Source organism: Saimiri boliviensis, assembly GCF_048565385.1.
Source record: "Saimiri boliviensis isolate mSaiBol1 chromosome 19 unlocalized genomic scaffold, mSaiBol1.pri SUPER_19_unloc_1, whole genome shotgun sequence".
In the NCBI taxonomy this organism is placed as follows: Eukaryota; Metazoa; Chordata; class Mammalia; order Primates; family Cebidae; genus Saimiri; species Saimiri boliviensis.
Window position 1 is genome coordinate 860,478 of NW_027412502.1, and position 11,678 is coordinate 872,155.

Here is an 11,678-nt window from a genome sequence, read left to right on the forward strand (position 1 = left end):
CATGAAGTCACAGCCCATCTCCGCCTTCAGATGAGGCTTGAACATTCCAGTCATGCCCATGTGATGGTGTAGAACTCAACTCTCCTGATGTTGCACCTTGGTTTCCCCTCCACCTTCATGGCTTTGCTGCCCTCACTCCTTCCTTCTATTCCCCTAAATCATGTTTCCTGGCAGGCTCAGGCTAGGCCACAGCCTGCTCTCTCTCTTTCTCACAGAGAAAGCTGGGCAGCTGTCTATGAATTCTTAGAGCCTCAATGTTGCTAACGCTCATCTCAACCTTGAATCACTCAGCAGAAAGCTTACTGGGTGCCAAACAACAACATCAAAAACAACAACAACAAACAACAAAATGTAACAAAAGCAAAGAATTTTCTAGGGATTAAAGAGGAATAGGAGGACTGGGTAATGAGGAGATGGTTTCTGAGGTTAGTGAGAAACATTTTAAAATCACAAATGCCTCAGGGTTTTAAAATGTGGGATAAATACTTATCCCTACACTGCTATCAAATCCAATTTATTGAAAATAAGTTTCCACCAAATGCATATTCCTAGAAGAAACTCAAGCTATACTTTGGCTCTGCAGATACTCATATTTAACCAAAGCCCACTGCTTTCCCTTGTTGTTTGTAAGGGCCTTCAGAGGAAAGCAAGAATATTTCTCAAGATTGGGTGCAACGGAGACCTCATGGAGACTCTGTGGTTCCACAGTCATGTTTCTTTTCTAAACCTGCAAGGCATGACCACCGTCCATCCTACTAGGAAGGCAAGTACTCACCCTGCCTCTCAGACCCTGCACAAACCACGTGGCTGTCTTTTCTCTTTGCTGTGTTCCTGAGCCGAGCACACAGCAACCAGGACTAGGCTGAGGGACAAAAGGCTGAACCTCCACATATCCCGCACACTCTCTATTCTTGGCCACATTCGTCAATAGGCAGTATAAGGCCTCAATGAAGAAAGTTAGGGTGATTTCACCCTAACCCTGCTTGCAGGCCCTCTCTTCTCAGATTCCCACCAGAACTGGCCATAGCATGAGGCTGTACCATAGTCTAACTACACAGAGAGGAGCCAGGCCCACTCTCACTGCTCGAGATGGGCCATAGATGATCCATTCTGAGGGCTTTGGTGGAAAAGGCTTGAGAAGAATGGAAATGGCTGGAGTGAGCCACTCCAGTGACAGGAGGAAACAGGAAAGCCTGTAAATGGATGAGGTTTATTTGAAAACCAAGCACAGCAGGAAATTGGGAATGAAAAAATTAAAATAAGCAGGGATCCTCACACCATTCTGGTCTTTTGGTATGCCTTGAGAATTGGCCTGGGCATGAACAGAACATTTTCTGGGTTAAAGTGTCTTTTGCATGCAATCAACTGCACACATCATAAGCTCCCAAGTTGACTTTTTCCTGTGACTATAGTAAGAATACGGTGCTGATAAAATCCCTGTAAAGAACACGAACACCAGAAAATCAGGGGATCTATATGTATGGAAACCAAAACACACACCCCGAGACACACTGACCATGGCTCTGCATGAATTCACAAAAGACCTGGGCCGGTCCCATGCACAGGATCCCACCCCACATTCAGAGAACACAGGTGCACCCAGGGACTGTAGAATGGGACCGTTGTTCCTTATCTCATAAAATCATTTCTTCCATGGCTGCCTACGTCCGCTTTCACAACAGGAAGCTCAACTCAGCCTGCCTGTCTACAGACAAGCCAGTGACACAGTGCCACATTCCTCATCTTCTGGATTACTCACCGCTATGACAGGGGTTCCCCAACACTTACCGGCTTGCTGCAGTGCCACAGCTTCCTGCAATGACAGAAAATAAATTGTTATGAGCATCAGACCATGCAGTGTCCTGACTTTCCTGCACTCAAAAAATCTCAAAGAACAGAGCACACCAACTCATGCTAAAGACAAGGTTTCTTGGACGATGTTTCTTTCCAACAATATTGCTTGGACACTAAGTTATTGGTGTCCCAAAAAGAAAACAGACTTGCTAAGGCAAAAGCTTGTGACCACACAGTGTGTGGTCGATGCTGTCATTTTCTCCCACTGTCTTAAATCGAGTCTCAGTCAAGTAGGGACTCTCACTGAAATCTCCCTGAACCAAGGGAATTCTGTAAGTCATCTACAGTTTATATGGCAAAATTCTCATATCTTATATAACATTTTCTAATCCAAATTCAAGAATGTAAAGGCAAGAAAGCAACTGTTCACTCAGACACATCCTGTGGCCTGACAGTCACATCCCAGTTTACCTGGTCCTCTGCAGCGTCCATGGAGGTGTCTTCCTGCTGAAGAGCAGGCCCTAGAAGGATGCAAAGTGAACATCAGCAACTTGGAGGAATTGCTCGTTGACAATTCAGAGACATGCATGATTTGGGTGAGGGAAGAGGGTGGCAGGCAAATTTCAGGAGCAGAAAAGAAAGGGAATCAGGGCCTTTGGGTTTGTAGCTCCAGGCCACCACAAGGTGAAACAGTCCATCTCAAACATGGCACACCACCCAGGGCAGGCAATGTTACCCTGCAGCTTCTCAGGACTATCTGACCTGAGCCATCTTGCCCTCCCTTCTTCATCCCTTGCAAAGTCCTGTCCTCTCACAGGTGGTGCTGCTCTGGCCATCACCCACCTACAAGATTGTGTACTTGATAAGTAACAACCTTGCTTCACAGACAATATTATAATCAGGCCAACATACGCTATGGTATTTATTTTTTTGCTTACTTGATTATTTATATTTCCTTTCCAAGAATTTTTATAAGATAATAGTGCTATAGTATTTACTAATCCTAAGTAAAAAGTGAAACCAAAATATGAAAATGCTCAAAGATCCTATCATTTTAAGAATATCCGTAATCAGTATGTGGTGTTTGTCTTTCCACTCTTTATTTTCATCACCTCATGGGTGTTCCATGGGGTCTGTTGCTGATCATACTCACAAAGGCTCCAGGACTGGGACAACCTTTCTTGAGTGGCAGAAGGTGGGACGCTGACCCTCTCTTACCCAGCTGTGCAGAAGAATCTAGCTACATCAGGACCACCTGTCAGCTGAATGCCAGAAGCTACTCTTTGTGCCACCACAGGGAGATCAAGCCAGGCAACTACCCTCAAGTGTCTGGCATGACCCTCAAGTTCGTCCCGACTGATCATGTCGTCTCTGGGCCAAGCTGTCCATTTCAAGAACACACCTCTGTTCACTGTCTCACTAATTGTTGGTGGGGAACCTGCCATCAACACACAGAAACATGGAGAAGACAAGAAACAAAGCTGCTCCTCTGTCCCTGCTTTTAGAATGATGGCCGATATTCAGGCCAGCCATGAAGTCACAGCCCATCTCCGCCTTCAGATGAGGCTTGAACATTCCAGTCATGCCCATGTGATGGTGTAGAACTCAACTCTCCTGATGTTGCACCTTGGTTTCCCCTCCACCTTCATGGCTTTGCTGCTCTCACTTCCCCTAAATCATGTTTCCTGGCAGGCTCAGGCTAGGCCACAGCCTGCTCTCTCTCTTTCTCATAGAGAAAGCTGGGCAGCTATGAGTTCTTAGAGCCTCAATGTTGCTAACGCTCATCTCAACCTTGAATCACTCAGCAGAAAGCTTACTGGGTGCCAAACAACAACATCAAAAACAACAACAACAAACAACAAAATGTAACAAAAGCAAAGAATTTTCTAGGGATTAAAGAGGAATAGGAGAACTGGGTAATGAGGAGATGGTTTCTGAGGTTAGTGAGAAACATTTTAAAATCACAAATGCCTCAGGGTTTTAAAATGTGGGATAAATACTTATCCCTACACTGCTATCAAATCCAATTTATTGAAAATAAGTTTCCACCAAATGCATATTCCTAGAAGAAACTCAAGCTATACTTTGGCTCTGCAGATACTCATATTTAACCAAAGCCCACTGCTTTCCCTTGTTGTTTGTAAGGGCCTTCAGAGGAAAGCAAGAATATTTCTCAAGATTGGGTGCAACGGAGACCTCATGGAGACTCTGTGGTTCCACAGTCATGTTTCTTTTCTAAACCTGCAAGGCATGACCACCGTCCATCCTACTAGGAAGGCAAGTACTCACCCTGCCTCTCAGACCCTGCACAAACCACGTGGCTGTCTTTTCTCTTTGCTGTGTTCCTGAGCCGAGCACACAGCAACCAGGACTAGGCTGAGAGAGGAAAGGCTGGACCTCCACATATCTCTAACACTCTCTTTTCTTGGCCACATTAGCCGATGGGCAGTATAAAGTCTCAATGAAGAAAGTGGGGGTGATTTCACCGTAATCCTGCTTGCAGGCCCTCTCTTCTCAGTTTCCCACAATAACTGGCCATAGCATGAGGCTGTACTATGGTCTAATTGCACAGAAATGAGCCCCAACCCACTCTCCCCACACAAGATGGGCCATGGATCATCAATTCTGAGGGCTTTGGTGGAAAAAGCTTGTTAAGAATGGAAATGGCTAGAGTGAGCCACTCCATTGACAGGAGGAAACAGGAAAGCCTATAAATGGATGAGGTTTATTTGAAAACCAAGCACAGCAGGAAATTGGGAATGAAAAAATTAAAATAAGCAGGGATCCTCACACCGTTTTATTCTTTTACTGCACCTTGAGAATTGGCCTGGGCATGGACAGAACATTTTCTGGGTTAAGTAAAGTGTCTTTTGTATGCAATCAACTGCACACATCGTAAGCTCCCAAGTTGACCTTTTCCTGTGACTATATTAAGTATACAGTGTTGATAAAATCCCTGTGGAGAGTGTGAATACTAGAAAATCAGGGGATCTATATGTATGGAAACCAAAACACACACCCCGAGGCACAGTGACCATGGCACTGCATGAATTCACAAAAGACCTGGGCTGGTCCCATGCACAGGATCCCACCCCACGTTCAGAGAACACAGGTGCACCAAGGGACTGCAGAAGGTGACCGTTGTTTCTTATCTGGTAAAATCATTTCTTCCATGGTGGCCTACGTCTGCTTTCACAACAGGAAGCTCAACTCAGCCTGCCTGCCTACAGAAAAGCCAGTGACAAGAGTGCCACATTCCTCATCTTCTGGATTACTCACTGCTATGACAGGGGTTCCCCAACACTTACCGGCTTGCTGCAGTGCCACAGCTTCCTGTAATGACAGAAAATAAATTGTTATGAGCATCAGACCATGCTGTGTCCTGACTTTCCTGCACTCAAAGAAACACAAAAGAAGAACAGAGCACACCGACTCATGCTAAAGACAAGGTTTCTTGGACGATGTTTCTTTCCAACAATGTTGCTTGGACATTAAGTGATTTTTGTCCCAAAAAGAAAACAGACTTGCTAAGGCAAAAAGATTGTGACGACACAGTGTGTGGTTCATGCTGTCCATTTCTCCTACTGTCATAAATCGAGTCTCAGTCAAGTAGGGACTCTCACTCAAAACTCTCTCAATCAACGGAATTCCGTAATTCATCTACTGTTTATATGGCAAAATTCTCATATCTTATATAAGATTCTCGCATCCCAATTGAAGAAGATAAAGTCAAGAAAGCAACTGTTCCACTCAGACATATCCTGTGGCCTGACAATCACATCCCAATTTACCTCATCCTCTGCAGCGTCCATGGAAGTGTCTTCCTGCTGAAGAGCAGGCCCTAGAAGGATGCAAAGTGACCATTAGCAACTTGGTGGTACTCCTTGTTGACAATTCATGGACATGCGATGATTTGGGTGAGGGAGGTGGGTGGCAGAAAAATGACAGGAGTAGAATAAAAAGGGAATCAGGGCCTTTGGGTTTGTAGCTCCAGGCCACCACAAGGTAAAACAGTCCATCTGAAACATGGCACACCACCCATGGCAGGCGATGTTTCCCTGCAGCTTCTTAGGACTATCTGACCTGAGCAATCTTGCCCTCCCTTCTTCATCCCTTGCAAAGTCCTTACCTCTCACAAGTGGTGCTGCTCTGGCCATCACCCCAACTACAAGACTGTGTACTTGAAAACGAAGAACCTTGCTTCAGAGACAATATTACATTCTGGCCAATATATGCTATGGTATTTATTTATACATTTATTTACTTATTTATATTTCCTTTCTAACAATTTTTCTCTTATAAAATAACAGTGCTATTGTATTAACTAATCCTAAGTAAAAAGTGAAACCAAAATATGAAAGTGCTCAAAGATCCTATCATTTTAAGAATATCTGTAATCAGTATGTGGTATCTGTCTTTCCACTCTTTATTTTCATCACCTCATGGGTGTTCCATGGGGTCTGTTGCTGATCATACTCACAAAGGCTCCAGGACTGGGACAACCTTTCTTGAGTGGCAGAAGGTGGGACACTGACCCTCTCTTACCCAGCTGTGCAGAAGAATCTAGCTACATCACGACCACCTGTCAGGTGACCACCAGAAGCTACTCTTTGTGCCACCACAGCGAGCTCAAGCTGGACAACTACCCTTAAGTGTCTGGTCTGACCCTCAAGTTCATCCCTACTGATCATGTCATCTCTCAGCCAACCTGAAGCATTTCAAGAACACACCTCTGTTCACTGTCTCACTAATTGTTGGTGGGGAACCTGCCATCAACACACAGAAACATGGAGAAGACAAGAAACAAAGCTGTTCCTCTGTCCCTGCTTTTAGACTGATGGCCGATATTCAGGCGAGCCATGAAGTCAGAGCCCATCTCCACCTTCAGGTGAGGATTGAACATTCCGTGATGGTGCAGAACTCACTCTCCTGATGTTGCACCTTGGTTTCACCTCCACCTTCATGGCTTTGCTGCCCTCACTCCTTCCTTCTATTCCCCTAAATCATGTTTCCTGGCAGGCCCAGGCAAGGCCACAGCCTGCTCTCTCTCTCACAGAGAAAGCTGGGCAGCTGTCTATGAATTCTTAGAGCCTCAATGTTGCTAACGCTAATCTCAACCTTGAATCACTCACAGCAGAAAGCCCACTGGGTGTCAAACAACAACATCCACAAAAACAACAAAATGTAACAAAAGCAAAGAATTTTCTAGGGATTAAAGAGGAATAGGAGGCCTGGATAATGAGGAGATGGCTTCTGAAGTTAGTGAGAAACATTTTAAAATCACAAATGCCTCAGTGTTTTAAAATGTGGGATAAATACTCATCCCTACACAGCTAACAAATCCAATTTATAGTAAATTAGGTTCCACCAAATGCATATTCCTAGAAGAAACTCAAGCTATACTTTGGCTCTGCAGATACTCATATTTAACCAAAGCCCACTGCTTTCCCTTGTTGTTTGCAAGGGCCTTCAGAGGAAAGCAAGGACATTTCTCAAGAGTGGGTGCAACGGGGACCTCATGGAGCCTCTGCAGTTCCACAGCCATGTATCTTTTTCTAAACCTGCAAGGCATGACCACCGTCCATCCTCCTAGAAAGGCAAGTACTCACCCTGCCTCTCAGGCCGCGCACAAACCACGTGGCTGTCTTTTCTCTGCTATGTTCTTGAGCCTAGCACACAGAAACCAGGACTAGGCTGAGAAAGAAAAGGCTGAACCTCCACATATCCCTAACACTCTCTATTCTTGGCCACATTAACCGATGGGCAGTATAAGGCCTCAATGAAGAAAGTTGGGGTGATTTCACCCTAACCCTGCTTGCAGGCTCCACTCTTCTCAGTTTCCCAACAGAACTGGCCATAGCATGAGGCTGTACCAGAGCCTAAATGCACAGAGTGGAGCCCCGTCCAATCTCCCTGCTCAAGATGGGCTATGGATGATCAATTCTGAGGGCTTTGGTGGAAAAGGCTTGTGAAGAATGAAAATGGCTAGAGTGATCCACTCCAGTGACAGGAGGAAACAGGAAAGCCTGTAATTGGATGAGGTTTATTTGAAAACCAAGCACAGCAGGAAATCGGGAATGAAATAATTAAAATAAGCAGGGATCCTCACACCATTTTATTCTTTTACTGCACCTTGAGAATTGGCCTGGGCATGGACAGAACATTTTCTGGGTTAAGTAAACCGTCTTTTGCATGCAATCAACTACACACATTGGAAGCTCCCAAGTTGACCTTTTCCTGTGACTATAGTAAGAATACAGTGCTGATAAAAATCCCTGTACAGAATGTGAATACTAGACAATCTGGGAATCTGTTATGTATGGAAACCAAAACACACACCCTGAGACACACTGACCATGGCACTGCATGAATTCACAAAAGACCTGGGCCGGTCCCATGCACAGGATCCCACCCCATGTTCAGAGAACGCAGGTGCACCCAGGGACTGCAGAATGTGACTGCTGTCCATTATCTGGTAAAAATCATTTCTCCCATGGCTGCCTACGTCCACTTTCACAACAGAAAGCTCAAATCAGCCTGCCTGTCTACAGAAAAGCCAGCGACACAGTGCCACATTCCTCATCTGGATTACTCACCGCTATGACAGGGGTTCCCCAACACTTACCGGCTTGCTGCAGTGCCACAGCTTCCTGTAATGACAGAGAATAAATTGTTATGAGCATCAGACCATGCAGTGTCCTGACTTTCCTGCACTCAAAAAATCCCAAAGAACAGAGCACACCAACTCATGCTAAAGACAAGGTTTCTTGGACGATGTTTCTTTCCAACAATATTGCTTGGACACTAAGTGATTGGTGTCCCAAAAAGAAAACAGACTTGCTAAGGCAAAAAGCTTGTGACCACACAGTGTGTGGTCGATGCTGTCATTTTCTCCCACTGTCTTAAATCGAGTCTCAGTCAAGAAAGGACTCTCACTGAAATCACCCTCAACCAAGGGAATTTTGTAAGTCATCTACAGTTTATATGGCAAAATTATTATATCCTATATAAGATTCTCTAATCCCAACTGTTCCACTCAGACACATCCTGTGGCCTGACAGTCACATCCCAGTTTACCTGGTCCTCTGCAGCGTCCATGGAGGTGTCTTCCTGCTGAAGAGCAGGCCCTAGAAGGATGCAAAGTGAACATCAGCAACTTGGAGGAATTGCTCATTGACAATTCAGAGACATGCATGATTTGGGTGAGGGAAGAGGGTGGCAGGCAAATTACAGGAGCAGAAAAGAAAGGGAATCAGGGCCTTTGGGTTTGTAGCTCCAGGCCACCACAAGGTAAAACAGTCCATTTCAAACATGGCACACCACCCAGGGCAGGCAATGTTACCCTGCAGCTTCTCAGGACTATCTGACCTGAGCCATCTTGCCCTCCCTTCTTCATCCCTTGCAAAGTCCTGTCCTCTCACAAGTGGTGCTGCACTGGCCATCACCCACCTACAAGATTGTGTACTTGATAAGTAACAACCTTGCTTCACAGACAATATTATAATCAGGACAACATATGCTATGGTATTTATTTATTTTTTTGGTTACTTATTTATATTTTCTTTCTAATAATTTTTATTTTATAAGATAATAGTGCTATAGTATTTACTTATCCTAAGTAAAAAGTTAAACCAAAATATGAAAATGCTCAAAGATCCTATCATTTCAAGAATATCCCTAATCAGCATGTGGTATTTGTCTTTCCACTCTTTATTTTCATCGCGTCATGTGTTTTACATAAGGTCTGTGGCTGATCATACACACAAAGGCTCCAGGACTGGGACAGCCTTTCTTGAGTAGCACAAGGTGGGATGCTGATCCTCACTAACCCAGCTGTGCAGAAGAGTCTAGCTACACAAGGACCACCTGTCAGCTGAATGCCAGAAGCTACTCTTTGTGCCACCACAGGGAGATCAAGCCAGGCAACTACCCTCAAGTGTCTGGCATGACCCTCAAGTTCGTCCCGACTGATCATGTCGTCTCTGGGCCAAGCTGTGCATTTCAAGAACACACCTCTGTTCACTGTCTCACTAATTGTTGGTGGGGAACCTGCCATCAACACACAGAAACATGGAGAAGACAAGAAACAAAGCTGCTCCTCTGTCCCTGCTTTTAGAATGATGGCCGATATTCAGGCCAGCCATGAAGTCACAGCCCATCTCCGCCTTCAGATGAGGCTTGAACATTCCAGTCATGCCCATGTGATGGTGTAGAACTCAACTCTCCTGATGTTGCACCTTGGTTTCCCCTCCACCTTCATGGCTTTGCTGCCCTCACTCCTTCCTTCTATTCCCCTAAATCATGTTTCCTGGCAGGCTCAGGCTAGGCCACAGCCTGCTCTCTCTCTTTCTCACAGAGAAAGCTGGGCAGCTGTCTATGAATTCTTAGAGCCTCAATGTTGCTGACGCTTATCTCAACCTTGAATCACTCAGCAGAAAGCTTACTGGATGCCAAACAACAACATCAAAAACAACAACAACAAACAACAAAATGTAACAAAAGCAAAGAATTTTCTAGGGATTAAAGAGGAATAGGAGGACTGGGTAATGAGGAGATGGTTTCTGAGGTTAGTGAGAAACATTTTAAAATCACAAATGCCTCAGGGTTTTAAAATGTGGAATACTTTTTCCTACACAGCTATCAAATCCAATTTATATAAAATAAGTTTCCACCAAATGCATATTCCTAGAAGAAACTCAAGCTATACTTTGGCTCTGCAGATACTCATATTTAACCAAAGCCCACTGCTTTCCCTTGTTGTTTGTAAGGGTCTTCAGAGGAAAGCAAGGACATTTCTCGAGAGTGGGTGCAACGGAGACGTCATGGAGACTCTGTGGTTCCACAGTCATGTTTCTTTTTCTAAACTTGCAAGGCATGACGACCGTCCATCTGGCAAGGAAGGCAAGTACTCACCCTGCCTCTCAGACCGTGCACAAACCACGTGGCTGTCTTTTCTCTTTGCTGTGTTCCTGAGCCGAGCACACAGCAACCAGGACTAGGCTGAGTGAGGAAAGGCTGGAACTCCACATATCCCTGGCACTCTCTATTCTTGGCCACATTAGCCGATGGGCAGTATGAGGTCTCAATGAAGAAAGTGGGGGTGATTTCACCGTAATCCTGTTTGCAGGCCCTCTCTTCTCAGTTTCCCACCAGAACTGGCCATAGCATGAGGCTGTACCATAGTCTAAATGCACAGTGAGGAGCCCCGCCTACTCTCCCTGCTCAAGATGGGCTGTGGACAATTAATCAATTCTGAGGGCTTTGGTGGAAAAGGATTGTGAAGAATGAAAATGGCTAGAGTGAGCCACTCCAGTGACAGGAGGAAACAGGAAAGCCTGTAAATGGATGAGGTTTATTTGAAAACCAAGCAAAGCAGGAAATTGGGAATGAAAAAAATTAAAATAAGCAGGGATCCTCCCACCATTCTGTTCTTTTGGTATGCCTTGAGAATTGGCCTGGGCATGGACAGAACATTTTCTGGGTTAAAGTGTCTTTTGCATGCAATCAAATGCACACATCGTAAGCTCCCAAGTTGATCTTTTCCTGTAACTATAGTAAGAATACAGTGCTGATAAAATCCCTGTGGAGAACGTGAATACTAGAAAATCTGGGGATCTATATGTATGGAAACCAAAACACACACCCCGAGACACAGTGACCATGGTTCTGAATGAATTCACAGAAGACCTGGGCCGGTCCCATGCACAGGATCCCACCCCACATTCAGAGAACACAGGTGCACCCAGGGACTGTAGAATGGGTCCGTTGTTCCTTATCTCATAAAATCATTTCTTCCATGGCTGCCTACGTCTGCTTTCACAACAAAAGCTCAACTCAGCCTGCCTGTCTACAGAAAAACCAGCGACACAGTGCCACATTCCTCA